Raw genomic sequence first — 22,690 nt, 5'->3', positions numbered from 1 at the left:
GTAGTATCCTCTAAATTTAAGTAGTTAATGATGCAATCTTTATACAAGCCTATATCTATGGGTGCCTACTTGTAACAAGGAAACTGTATTGTTCCGAACAATGCTATCGATCTTATTTCCCTAAAATTCTGTGAATAGTAGAAAAAATTATATTGATCAGTCAATTGCTCACATTTGCAAATTTTTTGTCAATGACTATCTTAAGTCTTTTTATTTGGAATTTGATCGTACTCTCAATTATTTATAGATAGGTCCAAGGTGATGGCTTTTTCAAGAACTTATTTATCCAACTGTGTTAGCTATGTGGACCTAATGGATTCAAAGTAAGCGTTGCTTAAGAGGTACTTCTAAACTTCTTCAGCTGATATTTTCCCAAATGAGGTGTTACTGTCACAAATGTCTACCTGAGCCTTTACCCTTCTTCCATGTGGGAACAGACCCACCAGAATATCTTACCCTGACAGCATAGATTGTCTTACTAGAGCAAAACTAATCTTGGTTACAAGGGATCATAGAGAGATGAACAGTTCAAACAGAACTGTTCAGACTAGAAGGTATTTTATCAAAATATAATTGTTTATTATACATTCCATTTCAAAAGTAGCTAAAGCCAAGAAGGTAAAAAAATTGTTCATATGCATGATTACTTAATGTCCTGGCCTGCCTACCATCCAACCAGGCAGGAACTTAAACTACTGCCTTTTTATCACCAAATATTTTCATAGTTGCAGGAGAAGTTCATATGTTTCTCCTCGTTATTAGGCATTAAATTGATACTGTTTTAATCACAGTGTTTCCTCTTGCCTCCATGCTGTAAATCTACAAATGGTAAAGCTTTAGGTCTAACTCTATCAAACACTAAGGTAGAGATAATGGAATAATACTTTAAAACAGAGTTGCCTTTGATACAGTAACTACAACAAAACAATGCAAACCTGTGCCTTTTAATTATATTATATATAGTTATATATTTTATATTTATATGTGCTGATTTTATATTTCACAAAGTAAAACTTACTAGAATTAGTTGATAATTGGACAAATAAATTGATATTTATTTATTCCAATAAATAGAATTGGAATATAAATAATTAGGTTTAAAATATATATTAGAATATAAAAAGTATCAATGCAATGTCTTTAGTATTAACTTGTGATATATCCTAACTGTTCTTGGTCTTCTGAATCCACATGGTAAAAAAACAATGTTTTCCTCTAATCTATAATGCATTTTACTCTGCTGCTCTGTTTATTGTTTTAACTCTCTTGTCCCAAACTGTTTTTCTCCATATTTCGGGAGCATTCCTATTGATTATACCTAAATTTTGCTAAGATGTCTAAAAAAACATTATTCTTCTGCAGTCCCCATGGGTCCTAGGATCCCAGGTCCCAGTTACCTGCATCATCAGATAACAGGGGCAAGACTTCTCACCAAGGCCCATGCAACATGTCAGCACATAGTAATTGAAGACCAATCTCAATTTCTCATTTCCTATATTTCAGGGCCCCAATTCCTTGAAATGCTGGAATTAGCAGTAAGCAATTGTGGAATGCAAGGCAACTTGAAGAATGAAATAAGAAAATTTAAGAGAAAGTACTGTAATTAAAACATTCAACTTATAGATGACCAGCCCATATGAGTGAACAAGTTCACAATGTGTCATAAGATTATTTTTAATACCCCTCCCCTATGATTAATGAAAGATTTTATTCCAACATACGTGGCCCAAAAAATAGTTCCTTGAAGGATAGATCCATAATTGGTCTACCAAAGCCCAAAAAACTTGACTTAGAGGTCAAATGTAATTCAGAAAAATATTTGAAGCATTACGGAGTGCTTCAAAACACTGGGACTTCAGTACAACATGGTTCTGTGGTATAAAAATGTCACTCTCAAACCAATGATAATCTACATTTAATCTTCTGAAAGTGTATTCCTTTTCAAATAAACTTTTTAAAATAACATTCGTCAAAATGACGGTTTACAAGTTGATGATACTTAGTGACATTACAAGTTTTTTAAGTGTAGGGAGCAAGTTACAGTAGAGTTGAATTTTTTACACAGCACTAATGCCAAACACGTTCAACCATTCATTAAATTGTAGAAATAGTACCACCCACAATTTGTGTTTTTCAGTAAGGGCCTTCCAGAAATGTGTTAAATAGGTTAACCTCCTAAATTTCAAACCCAAACCTGAGCTAATAAATTTCATCATTTAATAAGGTACACTTTAAAAAGTCACAAATAGTTGCCTTATCATATGTTATTTTATGTTTTCCCTCTGTCTAACATAGTAAGAAATATGACTTTAAGTCTTGAATATGGGTATTCATCAGAGATATGACAAACATAATATCTGTCTTCTATTTTTATCATATTCCTCTTTTGGAATAAATTTTAATTTTCTTCTTTTTCCAAAACTTAGAGGCAGTAGAAAATATTATTCCATGTAAAATAAAAGAATCACACCATTGTACAAAGTCATTTATAAAAATTCGTAGTTAGGAATACATTCTAAGCCATTTTTTTAACTTTCTTTTTGACTAAAGATTAATCTTCCAAATGGATGAGAATAAAATCTTGTTTAGGTGCTTCACCTCTCCAGTCTCCAGCAAATTGTTGCTGCAGATGAATCAATTATGGAAATATAAGCTGACATCAGTTCAAGAATATGCAGGATTGAAAGTCCATAGAATGCATATAAACCATTCAAAGTATTAATAGACAGTTTAACACAATATCAGGAAGTTGAAACCAGAGAGGAATTATAGTAAAGACATAGAGTGAATGAAAAATGAACAAGGGGCAAGTACAGCTAGAATATTCAATGTAAACATATGATAAAGGAAGTGGTAAATTGGAAATAAATCTTGGAGAAAGGGTTGGTTGAGAATGATGGAAGGAGTGACTCAGATCTAGGAGCATTGGACAATTAGATGCACATATTTAATTGTAAAACAATTGCACAACCTTTTAAAATTCAGTTAAAAAACATAAGAAACAAAAAAAAAACAGAAAAATCACAACCAAACAGCAATCTCCAGAGAGTATGAATATGACCTCTCAAAATTTTAATCAATTAATGAAGGGCAGTCTTGGGAAAAGCAAACAAAACTGTTCAAAGAGGGAAGTTTGGCATAGGGGAGAATTTTGAACAGAATTAAATAGAATGTCTAAGGTTATAAATCACCTAAATCTGCTGCAAATAGTATCTTTCTTCTACGAGTTTTCTGTCTGAACTGGATAATCCAGTCCTGAGACACACTTGGTAGCTTGTGAGGTTAGAGTGGAAGAAACAAGATCATGAACCCATTACTCCACTGGAGAGAAAACAATACTCTATATTTTCTCTAATCTCTCTTCACTACTCTTTCTTCATACTTTTAAGTCAATTGATTTTGAATTATATTTTTCCTTCTTTCTTCTGGCAAAGTAATTCATTAAATATTATTTGCCATTTTCTTCTTTCATGCTGTTTAATTGGCCAAGTGAGTCCATTAAATATCCCTCTTGCATTTGGTTGCCATGAAACAACATTAATGTTAATGAGGAGAAATCTAATGTAAAACTTTGTCTCCAGAATACAGCCCTAGAAGCTGTGATCACAAATATTTGGCTATTTTTTTCTTTTACCTTAAAAGATTTCTTGTGTCTAAAATGCCCACAAAAATAAGTACTCCATCACTTGTTGGTTCAATCAGAATTGTCTAAGCTCAAAGATATATTTTCCTAACAAGATGCTGATAGGAAACAAAAAATACTGCACTTTTATCTTCTCTCTCTTAAGATTCTCCTTAGATACCATATTAGGAACAGTGAAGTTATTCTAGGCAAAATTATTTCAATAGATTTTTTTTCTCTTGGTCTTGCATTTGTTCACCAAGATGGATGGAGGAGAATAGAATTAAATGACCCATACCTTGGAAGACAGTGTCTGTTACAAAAGGACAATGCTTCTATTTCCTACTTCTATGTCCTCCTCTTAGCTCTTGCCGGAGTTCCAATTAATCACAGCTTCTTGGCTTCATGTCTAGTGAAGCTGAAGGACTATATGGGCTACACCACTGTGAAATCTTCATTATTTCTCTTTTAAAACTCTTTAAGTTGCCTCATTTGGATGTGGAATTTATTTTCATGTCTTCATTCAATCAGTTCTGCATTGTAGTGAGCCAAATAGGCTCTGTAAACTCACTTTAGGGAGTAAAAATACTAACACAATTTATATCAAAAAGTTTTGGCCTCTCCTTCACTGCTGAATACAATATACTTAGCTAAGTCTTCTAAGAAAACTTTTTTTATTAACTTTTCCATTTGCTCAATTCTTGTCTGAACTTTTTGGCATATGTAATAACAGAAGTCTTCACTATCTCATATTAATAAGGATATTACTTTTGTAAGCCACTTAGAAATGTGAAATCATTGGTTTGAAGTATCCAATCAGATTTTTTTCTGTGTTTCACTGCTTCACATCAAAAGATTTTGTGGAAAGTGTTACAAACAAAAATGTGTAATCCCAACACCTTCTTTCATTGTGAAGAGCACTTTGTCCCTAAATATTTTGACTCAAATTATCTTTTTCAGATAATTACTCTTTGGTAATTAAAGGTAAATTCACAAATTTTGATGCCTTATTTTTTTTAATAACTTTGAATTTAAATTCCAATACAACCTTGTTTCAAACAGTGAAAATATATTTCCTGGTTAAGGACAATTCCAAGGAACCCTACAGGATTTACATGTTTGTTTGTTTAGTGTGAAAAAGAGCCATCTTAATACACATTGCTCCCTCTCTACTCTACTAAATCTCCTTGGATTTCTTTGCATGAAAGACTATTCTTCCAGGCAATTTAAATTTTCGTAATAGGCTAAGTTGTTAAAATTTTGAACAATTAAAATTTACCTGTCATAACTTTAAAACTCTTGAAAATCCTTTATCAGAACCGCTAATTCACCAATCCTAATTCCACCATTACCATCAAAAAGTTAACATGCTATTTTCATGATATAGTATCCAGGCAGCTATTATATTCCAGTGGCTTTGTTATCCGTATATATAACCATATTAGCTGATGCTAAGCACAATTAATTCCAAGATATGGAACCAGATTTTTTCATTTGTGGTTGTTGTTTTTGATGAACTATGTGATTTCTGTTTTCTTTGGGTTTTCCCCCTGTGGTTTATCCTTCTGATATATCATTTTGTATTGTATATACATTTACCTTAATTAGCGAAGGGAAGAGGAAAAGCATAATGGTGAGCCAAAGGACAAAAGGCAAACCAATGCAATAGCAATACTCACAAGACAATATATTGGAAATGTACATTACAACTTGTGAGGGATGAAGGGGTGAAGGAAAACTGTGAAAAAAATGAGAAAAGGTTAACAAATTTGAAAAGTTATGATTTAATACCTTACAATTACTGTAACCCCACTGTTCATCAGTTTGATAATAAAATTGAAAAATAAGCTGCGTAAAATATAATTTCACTGTATTGGCACAGGAAATAATATTCTTTATGTAGTAATATTTTAAAAATCAATACTATTTGGCATCTAATTTGTATTAATTACCCCTTATTTATCAGAGGGTCATCAACTTGAATGTTATCCAACTAGACAATATTTTCACAATATACTTGCCAAATTTTTCAAAAAAGAATAAATTTAGTACTTTCTCATTATAAAACAGAAAACTGTTTAAAATGCTATGGAAACCCATAACTTTTAAAAGTAAGTTGTTAAGAGGACAGAATATATGTGTTCTTCAAAATTCCTATGACTAATAACTACTCATTTTTAAATTCTCAACATTCCTGAGAGATTCTAAACAGTACCTGTTTGCACGTTATATAATTGTGCAATAAATGTAGTTTCCAATGGGGTGTTACAGACTGAGAAGTCAACAGAAAAATAACCACATTGTGGTAGAGGATAAAACTATGAAGCATGTGTAATAATTATTTCTTCAAGAGTAAGCTATTGTTTAACAGCGTAAGCTATTATTTCTATGACTATCAATCCCAAGATTTATGCCATAAAATCATCCTAGCCCAACAGTTTCCAACTTTTAAGGGGCACCTTAAAATTCCTTAATTCACATCATGAATACCTTATCTCTATTTTGAAAAAATACTACACCTCTGCTAATGTGACGCCCTCCTTGTTCTGAAAAGAACACCACAATACATTGATCTGCATCATTTTTCCTCCACTGGTATTCTTGAGATCAGAACACTTGCAAATATTATTTATATTTATACTTTTTTAACTATCATAGATATTCAGGATGCTAAGATAAAAAAATTATGGTTCAAAGCCCACCCAGGCAGGAAGGTTTCTTAGAATCTTATCTCCAAAAAAATTCTCCACAAAAGCCAGACTCAAGTGGCACTGAGGTTGAAGTGGTAGGGCACGAGACTTGAGCATCAACAGGCTCAGAGACACTGTACAGGCCAAGAGTTCAAGCTCTAGGATGAACCAATAAAACAAAAACAAAATTGAAAAGAAACCCCAAACCTAGCATTTTTCTCCATGTATACAGAGGCACGTAAATAAGGAAATGACTTCCTGTTTTACATATAGGTAGAAGAAAGAAGATGTCACACAATTACTCTCTTCATACCATATTAAACCAAACCCTTAAAAATTGTTTTTTCTAAATGTATAAATTAATGTCATCCATTTTTTGGCAACTCTGTCTAGATTATTCACATTAACATAGTATACATGAACTGTGGGAATTGTCTATTAACTATGTTCTAATTATAACTCTCTTGAAAGAATATCTAGACAAATAGAATGCCAGAATCATTTGTGAATTTAACAATTAATCCCTCTACTTAAAAATAATTTTGTAGTATACTATAGAATATGAAATTACAAATAAAACCAAAAAATATATTTTAAATCTAAATTCTAATTTAACAAGGTCTACAAAGTCCTACATTAGACGAACTTTGCTATTTCTCCAGATTTAAGCTTTTGTAATCCTTCAACATTAATTTGGAATCCAACAGAATGAGGCTGACTTACTTTTGCAAATTTTTGGATGGGAATCATGAGCTATTTTTCATCTAGGAATGTTCTGTAATGATGAGAGCATTTAAAACACAAGTGAGGATATATATGAGTTGCATTCAATAGGAAACTTGACTTCTCAAAACATAATGACAAAATTAGCCCAAACTTCCAACTGTGTATTCCTTTTTTGTTGTTTGGTTTGTTTTACTGAGTCAAAATTATTCTACCTGGTCCAGGGAAGGTATCGTTATGTAATTCCACTCTCTAATCTCCTGTTTGAGTGCTAGAATTCCAAGCTTGTAGCACTTTGCCCTGCCATAGTTTGTTTATTTAATCTAGAAACAGACTAGCAATTCTGAACTTCTCCTATGATCTTATCCACTAGACTGAATGCTCAGACTGTTTATGTACTATTTTCAAAGATGTTTTAACATTTGACACAGGATATGAACATTTTCAGATGCACCTGCAGGGTTCCCTGATTCATTCCACCATGGATCCTATAATAATAATGATTACTTGACTTTCTTACTATCTCTGGTCCCTACCTATGTAATATTCTCAACTTCTGGGGGAATGTTCACTTGAAGGCTTTCTAATATTTAAAATTATCATTTGATTCTAATCTTACTCAGGACTTATTTTCTATTGTTTTCTAACTTTTCTACATATTCTGAGAGTTGTTTCATTTGTGTCTTTTTGTGTGCACCTATAAGTGCCTCTGTGTGTATGTGTATGTTCATATGTATGTATGCAAAAACCTAAAGCTGTTATTCAGCAATGTTGCTCGTGACTGGTATTCTAGCTTTTGGCTGATTAATTATAGGTAGTGTCTCAAAGCCTATACTGTCCAAGCTGGATGCAAATTGAACTTCCCAGACTCCTTTACATTCTTAGGTTTTATTTTTCCAGGAGTATCAACTTTTAAACTTCAAACACTTTTGCGAGTGTAAAGTCTAACCTGTAGCCCAGATTTTTAACTCAAGAATTCATATAAAGATAGATGAACATATACATTACATATCCTGAGTGTACACTGTTAGAAATGTGATCATAAACCAAGTTGTTGTGAAATCTGAGGATTGGGGTTTAAAGTCAGCACGGGTAGGAAAGTCCTGGAGACTCTTTTCTCCAATAATTACTAGAAAATTGGAAGTGGCACTGTGGCTCAAGTGCAAGAGCCCTAGCCTTGAGCTGCGTTTCAGAGGGACAGCAACCTGTCCTATATTTCAAGTGCCACAAACAACAAAAACAACAACAAAAAGAATATAAGAAAAGGAAAGAATAAGGAATGTGATCTTAGCCACCAGGTTCATTGCTGGTATAATTCCTGTTCTCTCAAGATGGATTCTTTTTTTCCAGTTACGTGTAGACTCTCCTATATCTGACTTGCATTGGAAACAGAATCATTCTTCCATTCTCCTTTTTGCACATTTACGTGATTAGCAAGCGTGATTTAGAAAGGCAGTGGCCTCATGCTTCATGTTCCACTTAGGAGTAATGCTTTCTCTATATCACTCTCATAAATCTACATATTGGATTTGGCTTTATTTTTTCAATGTTTTCTTATTTGTTGAGTCTTCTATATTTTATTGAACACTTATACATAAACACAGAACTTCTTTTTCTCTTATAATTGCTATTGTTTGTCTTACTCTTAACTCATGTACACTTGGGAAATTCATGCGCAGCACATAGACTCACAAAAATGATCTGAGAACCTTCTTCCCATTTAAAATTCACCTTAATTTACAGAGCACATAGGAAGTTTGAACAAAATGTTCTCATGGATAATGTATTTATAAGCAATTTAAATTTCATTTCTCTTTACTAAGTTGTCTCTGAAACACGTGTTACCTCATGGCCAAAAGTATCTTTGTGCTATTTCAATGAAGCAAGAAAACATTCATTTTTTTTCCGGAGCAGCACCATAGATTGTTACTGGAAGTAAGTGGAAGTAACTGTTACTGGATGTGGAAACTGATCCCAGGAGAGGAATCGAACATAGAGAAATGACAAAGTTCAAGTTAACTATTGCTTTCTTTTTTACTGTATAAGAAAAGGATCCTAGGCTGGAAGGAAATTCTGTCCCTGACTTTTGTGAGTGTGTCCTTTACTCATATAAAACTTGTCTGTGAACTTCTGGTTGAGAGTATTACAAAAGGAAACAATGTGTCATTTGAAGGCCAATATAGAACAAAAGGAAGTCACTTTATTTTAAAAATGTTCTACTGCAAAGAAGCAAAGATATGGAGGCTTTAAATTGTCTTATGGATGGATGTTTCACTCCTGAGATGATTCTCTTGTTGCAGGAATCAGTTATCAATTCCTTTAGTCAAGTCCTGAGTTTTCCATAGCAATAAGGATTCCAAAAAAGCAGGATCCAGTGAGTATGATAAGCAAAAGCAGCCTATTTTCAGACCACCACTATTTTAAGGAGAGTCCCAAAGAAATACCCAGGGTTTGTTTTGTTTCCTTGTTTATTTAGTTTGTGCTGGTTCTGGGGCTTGAACTTAGAGACTGGCCACTGTCCCTGAACAGTTGTCTTTCTTTCCCACCTGGCCCAAAGCTAGTACTCCGCTGCTTGAGCCAAACCTCCACTTCGGGATTTTTGGTGTTTAATTACAGATACGGGTTGACAGACTCTCTTTCCTGGGTTGGCTTTGAACTAAGACAATAAGAAAGCTAAGTGACATCAACTGTATGTACTTCTCTTTTGAACCAAGAAATATTAGATGAAGTTTATTATAAATTTACTATTTGGCAATTTTTAAAGAAGAGAATATGTTTAGCAAAGAAGCCATAACAAATAACTCAGCAAAAGTAGGTGAACTACTCAATCATTTGGGAAGATTACTATTGACTTCATCATTCCTTTGAGGGAAAATTAAAGCCATATTTGTAATTTTTTGTTGGTTGTGATTATTGAATATTGATCCTTGGCATTGTCTCTCAGCTCTTCAGCACAAATTGAGCACTCTACCACTTTAGCTACAGCACCACATCCGAGTATCTGGAGTTAATTGAAGGTAAGTGTTTCATGGACTTTCCTGACCAGGCTGGCTTTGAACCACAATCCTCTGGTCTCAACCTCCTGAGTAGCTAGGATTACAGACATGAGCCACCAACACCCGGCTCATATTTGCATTTTGTGCACTTAATGTCACTATGTAGACAAAGAATGGAAATCTGAACCAAATGATGTGACATTGAAGCTTGCCAGAATGATTGAGTTAGCAAAAAATATGTCCTCCTTTCCCATTTTGTTACATTAATGACCCATGAGCTATGGGACTCTTACATTAGCATCCTCTTCCATCTTTGTAAGTGTATTTAGTATCAGAAACTGTTCACAGAGAAATATAGAAAGACAGATTTTTAGAAAGCAAAGGATATCAGGTGGGAAAGAACAGCATAGAAGGAGATACATTTATCACACAGAGATTAAGAACTAGCCTAGGAGATTTGGAATGCTAAAGGCAATGAGGAATAAGCCTAGTTGATAACTAGTTCTTCAATATCCAAAAATGGTTTCCTAGAACGGTTTCTGCTATACCTTAGTTACGATCATTTTTTCTTTCCATCTGGAGTTATTCCTTCTCTTCTGTCACAACTGTTAATTAGCCTCTGCCCTTTTGGTGCGAAGACTTGCAAAAAGAGTTTCCAAATCTCACTTAGACTGTTGTTGTTGTTGCTACTTTTGTTGTTTTGGCAGTCCTGGAGCTATAACTCGTGCTTGGGAATTTTCCTCAGCTTTATTTTTTTTCCTCAAGGCTAACCATTCACCATTTGAGGCACAGGACCACTTTCAGTGTTTCCTTTGCAATTTATGTGGTACTGAGGAATTGAACCCAGGGTTTCATGCATGCTAGGCAATCACCATACCATGAAGCCACATTCCCAGAACCCTAAATGACTTTCTTAAGATGGCATTACATTTTCATTCTGTAACTATGTATCATAATTTTAACAAGAAAATTTTGCTAGAAAAGAGCATTGAACACAGTACTGAGTCCAGTAAGGCTAGTTGGATAATGGATTACTGTCACAGTGTAGTCAGGGCACAGAGGGAATTACCTCATGGAGCTGGTACAACATAGTGAGCAAGACAGAGCCTGACCCACAGTCTACCTCCAGAATGAGAGGGCCACCTTGGTTTCAACCATATGGAGATGCTGGGCCACCTCCTCCAGCACCCATTGAATCAGTTCCTGAGAGAGAAAGAGAAAGAAAGAAGGTCAGAATTACACTTAAGCCAGGTGCCGGTGGCTCAGGCCTATAATCCTAAGTATAATGGAGGCTGAGATATGAAGATCGTGGTTTATAGCCAGCCCGGCAGGAACACCTGTGAAACTCTTATCTCCAAAAACCACCAGAAAACTGGAAGTGGTGCTGTGACGCAAGTGGTAGAGTGCTAGCTTTGAGCTGAGGAGCTGGGGGAGCTGCCCCAGGCCCAAAGTTCAAGCCCCATGACTGAAAAGAAGTGGACTTCCCACCACAAGAAGTGGATTGAATTGCACCCATTGTCCTAAGGAGCATGGCAGAGAAGTCAGACAGAGCTTCCTGTCAGCTAGGAGTCATTAGTAGGTCACCTGGCTTCTCTGTGCCTCAGTTTCCCCAGCTTCAAAAGTGAACAAAATTAAGGATCCCGTTACTCATAGGGATAGGATAATAAAGAAAAAGAGCCATGTTTTGTTTCATAATCCTATACCTGTTTCACCATTAATAACACACACTATCTGAGATCTTTCTGGGAATCTTCCTATCATATAGTCACAGAATTGCCAAGAACAGGATCAGATGGCCCCTCCCTCTGTGCCTGTCCCTGCTCCAGAGATCCCTCTGCATTAATCCCTTGTTTCCTCAACTGTACCATTAGGAGATTGAAGTCCAATGGTTGAGGCCCAACCCAGAGCTTCACCTCTGGTCAAGAATCAGCTGCCATGGACTGAGTTTGGGACAATCCATCTAAACCAATGACTGAGCGTGGTGCTACATGTCTACCATCCCAACTACAGAAGACCAGGCCTGGTGGATCATGCCTGTCACAGATAGGAGGACCATGATCCAGCCCAGCCTGAGAATATATTAATTCTCCATCTCAGAAATGCCCAAGACAGAAATGCTTGACTCGCATTGTGGAAGACCTGACTGGCAAGCCTTAGGTCTTTAGGTCTAACCCTAATATACCAAAAGAACCAGAGTCCCAGTGCCAGAGGCTCATGCCTATAATCCTACATACTCAGGAGGCTGAGATCTGAAGATCACAGCTCAAGATTTAAGATAGGGTTGGCCTCGCCCATCAGACGTCATGATGAGAAGACCCAGAGTCTGACCTATGCTGTTGCGCTCCATACTAGCAGAACTCATATCCTTACTAAGTGTTGGTCATGCTCTCTGTCCCCCTGGGAAGCCATCCCCTGCAGGCCACACTCCCATGTCCTCTAAATCTCCCACTGCCACCAATCAGGCTCAAGGGAGTACCCAGCTCCATTGCACACAGAACCCTTGTTCTTGTAATTTAACAGTGCTGTGTCCCCTTCAAGCCTCTCACCTTTCCAGGCCCCCAGACCTCAGCTGTGAAGCCCATACATGCCTGAAAAATAGCAGTAGAATTTACCAAAACATTCTTCCTCCTGGTTACAACCCAATTCTACACACACACACACACACACACACACACACACACACACACACACACACACACACACACACACACACACACACACACATTCAGACCGGTGACAGAAAACTCATCCATGCAGCACCTGCAATTTGCCAACTGATCACTCACCTGAGCACAGTCAGGCTGTACAAGGAAAAAGATTTTCTCTCTCTCTCTCTGTCTCTCTGACTATGTCTCTGTCTCTCTGTCTCTCTGTCTTCAGGTGAAAGGTTGACCGAACACAGAACACAAGGGTTCACACAGCAAGGGTGTCTATCTTCTGCATCCAACACCTCCCATCCCCAGAAAAAAAGAAAAAGACCCCACAAGGCAGGTGTAGACATGCTCCTCCCCACCTCTGACTAAAGCCACCGGGTTTTCACCAGGGAGAGGAAGGGTGCAGATGTGCGGCAGTGTGGCTCCCACTACTCCAGGCCAGGGGATCTGTGGCGCCCACTCCTCACTCAACCATATATCTCCCCGTTTCCTGGGATACTAGCTGCTGGGGATGGGGGTGAGATCCTCGGTTCAACACCCACCCCCACCCCTGGGGCACATTTGTGGCAGGGCGTGGGCCAGACTGTGGGGCACAGGGGAGGCGCAGGTCCAGGTCAGAGAGGAGGGGATATGAGGTGCAAGGTGCAGGGATGTGTGGCAGCCACTCACATGTGTTGCTGGCAGAAGCTGTTGGCAGCTGCTACAGGTGTGGCAAGCAGCAATGGCAGAGGCCTGACACACACTCAGGCCCTGAGCAGAGGACAGGGGAGCAAGGACCAGGTCCGGGCCGCAAGCTGGCTCCTGGCCCACCATTGCACCATTGCCTGAGAAAACCATGGGTCTGAGCCCACAGCACCAGGTTTGAAATGCTGCTCCATGGGGAAGGGGGTGAGGGGGCCAGGGCTCAGGCAGGCAGATGGGCCTGAGGAAGGCCTTTCCTCCTAGGCCTCGAGTATCTTGCTCACCACTCAGCTACCTCTACCTTCCTCAACTGCTGGAAGTGGTGTCAACAAACAGAGGGAATTATGGTGCTACTGGTCGGCATGGAATGTGGGCGTGGCCACCATTCTTGTATCCCATTGGTCAGAAAGAACCATGAAACAATGGGGGTGTGGCTGGAATCCTGTGATGCAGGTAGAATGACGCAGCCCATTCCCCAGGGAACTTTGTCCATGACAGTTGGGGACAAGAGGGTGACCTGCTTTAGCCGGATGGCTGCACAGATTGTTGTCTATGTCTGTTTGTTCCCAGACCTTGAACTCAGGATCTGGGCACAATCTGTGAGTTGCTTTTGATCAAAGCTAGCTCTCTACCACTGGAGCCACATGGCTTTTCTTCTGGCTTTGTTGGCACTAGTTCGACAGGAGTCTCAAGGGCTTTCCTGTCTGGGGTGACTTTGACCATGATCCTCCTTTCACAAACTTGTAAGTTTTAAGGAGGACTGCTGAGAGCCACTGATGCCTGACTAATCATTGGTTTTGCTGATGTTCTTGGACAGACCTGTGAGTTCCCTATCCTCAGGTTGAAGTGGTAGGAGCTGGAGCACACAGTTTGAATCCTGGTCCTACCACCAACAAATGGCAGGAGATCCTATGTAACTCATTCCTATTCATATGACTACCAAAGGAATGTGATGTATATCATGATTAAATGGGCAGTACTTGAATGATTTGAGGATAAAACTATACACAATTACATTATAGGACACTGGTCGATATTAATTAATACTTTATGAAGCATTTAAACAATCGCATTCATTAAATGGAGGCCAAATGAAATACCTACGAATTGGGCATCACATAGCATGGAGATGCTATTTTTTTTCTGCCAGGACTGGAATTTGAACTGATGGCCTAGGTATCCCTGCTGTTGCACTGTGTAGAAAGGGGAAGCTTGCCTCCTTGAATTCAAGAAATTCAAAGTCTGTTCCTTAGGCCTGAAATCGATGCCCACCACTAGAAAACATCCTATTTGTGTACATTTTAAATATATGATTTATATTTATATACATATGTTGATTCTATATTGCATTCAGTGTAGTTATTTATTTTATTTTTTGTTTTATTCATGTATTGACTTCTCATTTTATTGACTAATATGACTCATAGAACAGTGATTACATTGATTACATAGGATATAGGTTTGCATATGTATTGCACATCCTTCCTGACACCCAGGACTTTCACAGAAAAGGAAAACGTGTCAGCATCAACTTCTTACTACATGATTCATTTTTTGGGAGTGCTGGCATCTGAACTCACAGCCTACAAGGCCCAATTCATGAATGGGTGAGTGTCAGCCTGGCATCCTGTGGAAAATTGAGCTGACAGGCAGCTCTGAGTACCTGAAATCGAGCCCCAGCGGTTGACAAAATAAGAACAGATTGACATGCAGATGGTAGTACACTAATAAATATATATCTTTATAGAGTGCCAGAGATGTCTATACATTATTCGGTATTATAGACTACATTCCTACCAATACTTGGGTATTTATAATGCCTCCATATAGTTAATGTTATTGTTTTCATTCTTAACAAACTATTAAGTAAATCAATCAGTATCCTGAAATTATTACATTCTGTAAGTAATAGTATTATTTTAATGCTTCATAAATATTAAATAAAATCAGTCTTCTGAAATTATGCTGTCTAATTTTATAGGAGCATCATTCACCATCAATTCATTCAACCTTGACATTGATAATATTCCCTTGTTATTCCCATGGATGGGAACGAGTCTCTTAGTATCTCCTGCCATTGATTGGTGTCAGGACTAGGATTTGAAATCAAGGCCTACATTGCCACGTGGACCTATGACTTCCTCAATAGTCTGACAACCTTCAGCAATGCAAGGTGAAGTACCCTTTGCAACAATGTCATTCAGACCCAGGAGGGTCACCGTGCAAAGGAAGAAAACATAAAAAGGCCATCTCGCTGCATTTTTTCTGTACATTTTTGCCACACAAGGCTTGGGGGTCTAGGATCTCAGGATCTACTGTATGTCCAGTGGCTGCACCCCAGCATAGGGTGTCGAAGCTGAGGCAGAGTTACCACAACCTGAGTTCAAACCCCCTACTGAGCAAAAAATAATGAAAATAAATTAGCTCCCTGGCTTGCAATTCACCCCGTTTTTCTGCCAGACTATGGATTTGAACTCAAGTTCTGGGGAAATCTGCAGCACTGTGTTAGAAGGGCAAGCTCACCGTACTTGAAGATAAGAAAGTCAGGCCTGTACTCTAAGCCAAAATTCAAGCCCCAGCCTTGGAAAACATACTATTTATATACATTGAAAATGCAGGATTTGTACTTACCTATGGGTGTTCAGTCCATACACGTTTGGTGTGGTTGTTCCTTGTACTTTTTGTTTTATTCATTTATTTACCATTGAATTTACTATGATGACACCCATTCCCTTTATTATATTGATGACATCCTATCACATGGAATCTAAATTTGTAGAAGTGTTCTCCATCATGCCTAACACCCAGGACTCTCAGAGAAAAGGAAAAAAGTTTCACACTTGGTTTCTTACTGCCTGATCCAATTGTTGGTAGTGCTGGGATCTGAACTCAGGGCCTAGCAGGACCAATTGGTGAATAGTTCAAAGTGACCACACCAGCCTGTGAGCAACAAAGGAGTTAGGCCATTCCCAGGATCTGACATTGATCTCCAGGGTGGGTCACGATAGTCATAAATTAATAATTAAAACATAGGATCAATATTTACATATATGTTTTGACAGCATCTTGCCTTTGGAGTACTTTTTCTCCTTATTTTCTGTCTTATGTAAATATTGTGTATTTTACTGAGTAAGGTAACAAATATAACAGTGCTTACATGGAAGACAACCTATTGCCCTGGCTATAGGGTTTCCTATGCATTCTCCATCCAAGCGGAGAATCAGGACTCTCAAAGGACAGGAAAATAGGTGAATCGATGGGCTTCTCACATCAGGATTCATCTTTTGGCAGTGTTGGGATTTGAACTCAGAGCCTATCAGACCCAATTGGGAAAAGGGTCAAGGTGAGGCCCCTGCTTGTGAGCAACGAAGCAGATAGGCCATTCCCAGGACCTGACGTCAAGTCCCAGGGAGGTCCAGACAGTCATGAATTCATAATTTAAACATAGGGTCTATATTTACATACATGTGTAGACAGCATCTTGCATTCGGTGCACTTCTTAATTTGTGTCGAATTCATGGAGTTATTGTGTATTTTACTGAGTATGGTGACAGGTATAACTATGTGGACATGGATGACAACCTGTTCCCATAGTAATAGGGTTGCCTATGCATTCTACATCCTAGTGGAAGCTCAGGACTTTCATAGGAGAGGAAAACATGTTCAACGACTGGCTTCTGATAACAGAATGAATCTTTTGTCAGTGTTGGGATTTGAACTGAGGTCTGGGTAGCTCTGTTGCACCTTGGGGGAAGGGAAATCTCACCATCCTTGAAGACTACAATGTCACGCCTGGTCCAGGGCCTGATTTGAAGCCCCAGGACTGGACAAAACAACAAACATAAGATCTCTCTTTACCTATAAGTGTGGTATGCATCTTGCATTCAGTGTAGTTATTCTTTTTATTTTGTGTCTTTTTTTTTTTTTTGGTCGGTCATGGGGCTTGAACTCTGGGCCTGGGCGCTGTCCCTCAGCTCTTCAGCTCAAGGCGAGCGCTCAACCAATTGAGCTACAGCACCACTTCCGGTTTTCTGGTGGTTTATTGGAGATAGGAGTCTCAAGGTCTTTCCTGCCCAGGCTGGCTTTGAACCGCGATCCTCAGATCTCAGCCTCCTGAGTAGCTAGGATTACAGGCGTGAGCCACCAGCGCCCGGCTTTCATTTTGTGTCTTATTTATGGATGTATTGTGTATTTTATTGAGTATGGTGATAGATATAACTATGCTGACATGGATAACAACCCATTCGAATGGTTTTAGAGTTGTCTATATAGAATTCTCCATCCTCGTTGAGACCCAGTACTTTCATTGGACAGGAAAACAGGTGGATCGATTGGCTTCTCAAATCAATGTAAATCTGGTGGCAGTGTTGGGATTTGAACTCAAGGCCTAGCAGGCTCAATTGGTGAATGGGTCACGGTGAACACACCAGCCTGTGAGGCACTAAGGAGGTAGGCCATTCCGAGGACCTGAGATGAAGCCCTGGTTGGGGCCAATATAGTCATAAATTCATCATTTAAAAAGAGGATCTATATTTCCATACATGGATGGGCAGCATCTTGCATTCGGTGTAGTCATTCTTTTATTTTGTGTCTTATTCATTGATGTATTGTGTATTTTCTTGAGTATAGGATAACAGATATAACTGTGGTGACCTGGATGACAAACTATTCCCATGAGTATAGAGTTCCGTATACATTCTCCATCCTAGCTGAGACCCAGGACTTGCACAGCACAGGAAAACTGGTGCAATGACTGGCTTCTCACATCAGGGTGAATTTTGGCAGTGCTGGGATTTGAACTTTGGGCCTAGGAGGCCCAACTGCCCAATGGGTCCACGTGATCACACCAGACTGTGAGCCACTAAGGAGCTGGTTGGTTCCCAGGAACAGAGATCGAGCAACGGGCGGGCCACAATTGTCCTGAATGCATCATTTAAACATGGGATGTATACTCAAATCTATGTGTGGACTGCATTGTGCATTTAGTGTAGTTATTCTATTTTGTATGCTATTCATGGATGTATTGTGTATTTTCTTCAGTATATGATGACAGGTATAACTGGGCTCACATGATAACAACCTATTTCCGTGGCCACAGGGTGGCCCATGCAGTCTTCATCCTAGCTGAGACCCAGGACTTGCACAGGAAAGGAACACAGGTGCAACAATTGGCTTCTGACATCAGGATGAATCTTTTGGCACTGCTGGGATCTCAACTCGGGGACTAGCAGACCCAATTGACGAATGGGTCCATGTGAGCACACCAGTCTGTGATCCACTAAGGAGTAAGGCCATTCCCAGGACCTGAGATGGACCCCCAGGTGAGGGTGTGGGGGGAGGGCACACAGCAGTCATCCATTCATAAGTTGAAGGTAGTATGCAAATAAGTACACAATTGTATAGAGTAGGAGAGATGATAACCTGTGATGGAATCCAATCTACCATGTGTCTACTGATTTTTGGATCTTTCCAGATGTCTTCATTTCATGACTGTGATGATTATTGTCATGCTTAATCAACACTGCTTTACAAATAAGTGATACCCCATGAGTCTTGCCTATCATTTCCTAGTCACATCATGCATTAACTACTTATTCGATGATATCAATCGCATTCCATGACTTTTCCTGTATCTCAGGATTTCCCGCCATTGCTTTCTCATGGGGGTGGGCTGAATTCAAGCCTCAGGCATGGAAAACATACTCCGTATATACATTTTAAAGACAGGATTTATACTTCCATACAGATGGTCAGTAGATACCGTGTTTGGTGTGGTAGGATTTATACTTCCATATAGATGTTCAGTCCATATCACGTTTAGTGTGGTCATTCATTTGATTTCTTTTTTATTCATTTATTTACGATTTATTCATTGACTTTCATGACACCTATACCATTTATTACATTGTTTACATCATATTACATACCATCTAGATTTGTAGATGTGTTCTCCATCATGCCTGACACCCTGGACTCTCCCAGAAAAGGAAAACATATATCACACTCTGCTTCTTACTCAAAGATTAAATATTTGGCAGTGCTGGGGTCTGAACTCAGGGCCTAGCAGGCCCAATTCATGATTGGATGAGTGTGAGCACAGAAGCCTCTAGCCAATGAAGCTGTGAGGTCGTTCCTAGGTGCTGAGATCATGACCCAGGATTGGCCAAAACAGCAATACATGGATAGGCAGAAGGTGGTATACAAATAAATATATATTGTTAAAGAGTTCCAGAGCTGTCTATCTATGACTGAACGACATCTACTACGTTCCTACCAACTTTTAGGTATTTATTATATTTCCATTGAAAAAATATTATTCTTTTCATGCTCAATAAACTATTAATTAAGGTCAATCAACATCCTAGGATTATTGCATCCAATTTTAGACTAGACAAATGTATGAACTACTCTTTCAATCTGTATTCTTATGCATAGGAATGAATCTCTTGTGATCTCCTGCTATTAGTGTGTAAGGATTATGATTTGAACCCAGAGCCTATGTTGACATGTTGGCTTATGGCTTCCCTGATAGCCTGCCAGCCATCAGCAATGGCAGGCCAGGTCCACTTTGAAACCATGTCATTCAGACCCAGGATGGTCACCATGCAAAGAAAAACTTGTAAAACCCTGAGTCCTCTACAGCTCCCCAATTTTTGTGCTGTTGTGCTTTTTTTTTCTTCCTGCAAACCCTCTGGGCCTAGGGTCCCAGGATCAGCTTTGGGTCCCGAGGCTGCACCCCATCCTAGGGAGAGTGAAGCTGAGTCAGAGTTGTCATGACCTGAGTTCAAGCACCGTGGTTGGCAAAATTAATTAACTAATTAATTCATTAATTAACCAACTAACTAACTAAATTGAAATAATAAAGCTCCTTGGTTTGGAATTTCTTCCAGTTTTCTTTCCTAGCCTGGGATTTGAACTCAGAGTCTTGATGAATCCGTAGCAATGTGACAGAAGGCTCAGAGTTGTTATTACTTGAGTTCAAACCCCATGCCAAGCCAAAAATAAATAAGTCACTGACCTCAGGAGGGAAGTTAGTTGTGAAGATGGGAGGGAAGGGATGGTAGGGGAAAAACAAACGAGGAGGCAACAATGCTCAATAGGAAATGTACTCATTACTTTGCTCATGTAACTGTGACCCCTCTGTACAACATTTTAAAATGAAAAACGTACAAAATTATGTAGTGCTCAAGAAGCACTTTGGGAGTAAGGGATGGATGTCTGAATAGCTGTACAAAATTCTACACTGATTTTTTTCAGTGTTCAGTATGGAACTGAATAAATGTAACTGTTTCTGTTACAAATAATAAGTCACTGTCTTGGAACTGGGGCCAGTATTTCTGCCATTGCTGGGATTTGAGCTCACTGTCTAAGTAACTCTTTTGCACCTTGGGTGAAGGCTAAGCTCCTTGTCCTTGAGGGAAAGATTTTCAAGCTAGTGTTCCCAGGGCCTGAATTAAGGCCTTGCAATTGAAAAAAATATTTGTATACATGTGTAATATAAGATATATAGGTACATATGTATATTTATTTCATATTATGATTATTATTGATTTTGTATTTAATTTTTTATTCATTTAATTGTTTATTTATTTAGTATTATTATACACATAATATTTATTATGTTGTGTACATATATTATAAAATTATACACAATAATTCAGTACATTGACTCATTTTCATTAATACTTAATTAAGTGTTGAAACATGATACATAATTAAATGGAGGCATTTGTCAAGTCATCACATGGTTAGAGTCTGTCCCTAGTATGAGCTTTGTCTTATTTATCTTGAACAACTTCCTATAGGGATTTGTTTAGATGATTTATACTCAGAAGCCTTTTCTTGTGGATAGGCAAGTTGAGGGATAAAATCGTAAGGTTGAGGCTGGGAATGTAGCTTAGTGGTAGAGAGCTTGCTCAGCATGCTTGAATGCCAGGGTTTGAATCCTCAGTGCCACATACTCAGAAAAAGCCAGAAGTTGTGGTGTGATTCAAGTGGTAGAGTGCTAGCATTGAGCAAAAGAAGCTCAAAGACAGTACCCAGGCCCTAATTTGAAGCCCCAGGTCTGGCAAAAACAATACGCCAGATTCCAGTGGCTCTGGAAACCTACTTTCTCAGGAGGCTGAGATCTTAAGATCACAGTTTGAAGACAGCCTAAGGAAGGAAAGCCTGTTAGACTCTTACCTCCAATGAACCATCAAAAAACCCCATGTGGCACTGTGGGTCAAGTGGTAGAGTGTTTGCCTTGAGCTGAATTGCTCACAGACAGAGCCCAGGCTTCAGTTTGAAACACACACTGGATAAAGAGTGAGGGATAATCAAAGTAATTTTCCTATTTGCTATTTATGAGAATATGGTTTGGAAAATGAATGATGATGTACACCAGAATTGGAGTCAGACCTCAAGGTTCAAGTGTAGCACATACATAATCCCAGCCTCTCAGATTCTAGCATTATAAACTTGCATCCTACAAGGTTCTGAAAGGCACATTGTTGAAAGGCTTAATATGCTCCCCAAGCCCTTTGTGATAAGCAGTTGACTTGTATTGTCAAGGTCATTACAGTTCAGACCCTAGCAGAGAACCAATAGCTTACACCCATCACCCTAGCTCAGGAGGCTGAGGTCTCTATCACAGGGTGAAACCAGCCAAGGTAGGGAAGTCTAGGACATTCTGGCTTCCTGTTCTGAAAGGTCAGATGCTCAAGAAATTCCTGTGTTTCGCTTGGTGATGAGAAGTTACTTGCACTCTAAATGTTCTTGGAGTTCTTGAGCTACAGAAGAAGGAAAGAAATATTATTGACCCAATCGGGGTTCAAATGAAGTTCTCAGGATCCAAGCCCTGGCTCTGTTAGCAGAAAGAACTCCAGAGTAACACTGTATTTGAAGCACAGAAAACAGTTTCAAAAGCCAGGCTAGGTGCAGAGAACTAGGCCTGCAGGATTAGGAGGCAGAATGTACACACTCAACAGGGAAGGGAAGTGAGCTGCAAAACCACTTCATTCATTCCAGGCACAGCCAGCAATGGGAGAAACCTGAAACATTTGTTAGAGTTACAGCAGGGTCAGGCTTCTCTCAGTATCTTCAAACGATGACTAATTAAATTTCCTCCCTCAGGTGAAGGGAGCCTCAGGCTATCTTTAGGTTACCTACAGAGAGCCAGTTTTGTGGGGAAGAGGAGAGGAACAGAGTAGAAAACCCTGCTCTCTGGTCTTAAGGTGTGGGCTTTTGACTCTCCATTTTTCAGGTTTGAAGGCCCTCCTATCTCTGCCAGTCCATTTTCCTTACTACATTCTCCACATCATTAATGCAAATCCACAGTCCAAG

The 22,690-nt window shown here is 38.8% G+C and overlaps 1 long non-coding RNA gene across 1 annotated transcript; it reads right to left on the bottom strand.

Annotated features, from left to right (window-relative positions):
- Positions 1-5,320: 5,320 nt before the first annotated feature.
- On the bottom strand, positions 5,321-13,662 carry LOC138803604 (uncharacterized). Its single transcript, XR_011364986.1, has 4 exons — positions 13,355-13,662; positions 11,101-11,234; positions 7,036-7,087; positions 5,321-5,360 (listed from the first exon to the last, which is right to left on the bottom strand). It is a non-coding gene; the product is annotated as an uncharacterized lncRNA (long non-coding RNA).
- Between the last annotated feature and the right edge of the window lie 9,028 nt (positions 13,663-22,690).

Source organism: Dipodomys merriami, unplaced genomic scaffold (genome assembly GCF_024711535.1).
Source record: "Dipodomys merriami isolate MVZ:Mamm:240054 unplaced genomic scaffold, mDipMer1.0.p SCAF_343, whole genome shotgun sequence".
Taxonomy (NCBI): Eukaryota; Metazoa; Chordata; class Mammalia; order Rodentia; family Heteromyidae; genus Dipodomys; species Dipodomys merriami.
The sequence above is the reverse complement of the archived record's forward strand: the minus strand, read 5'-3'. Positions and strand labels throughout refer to the sequence as shown.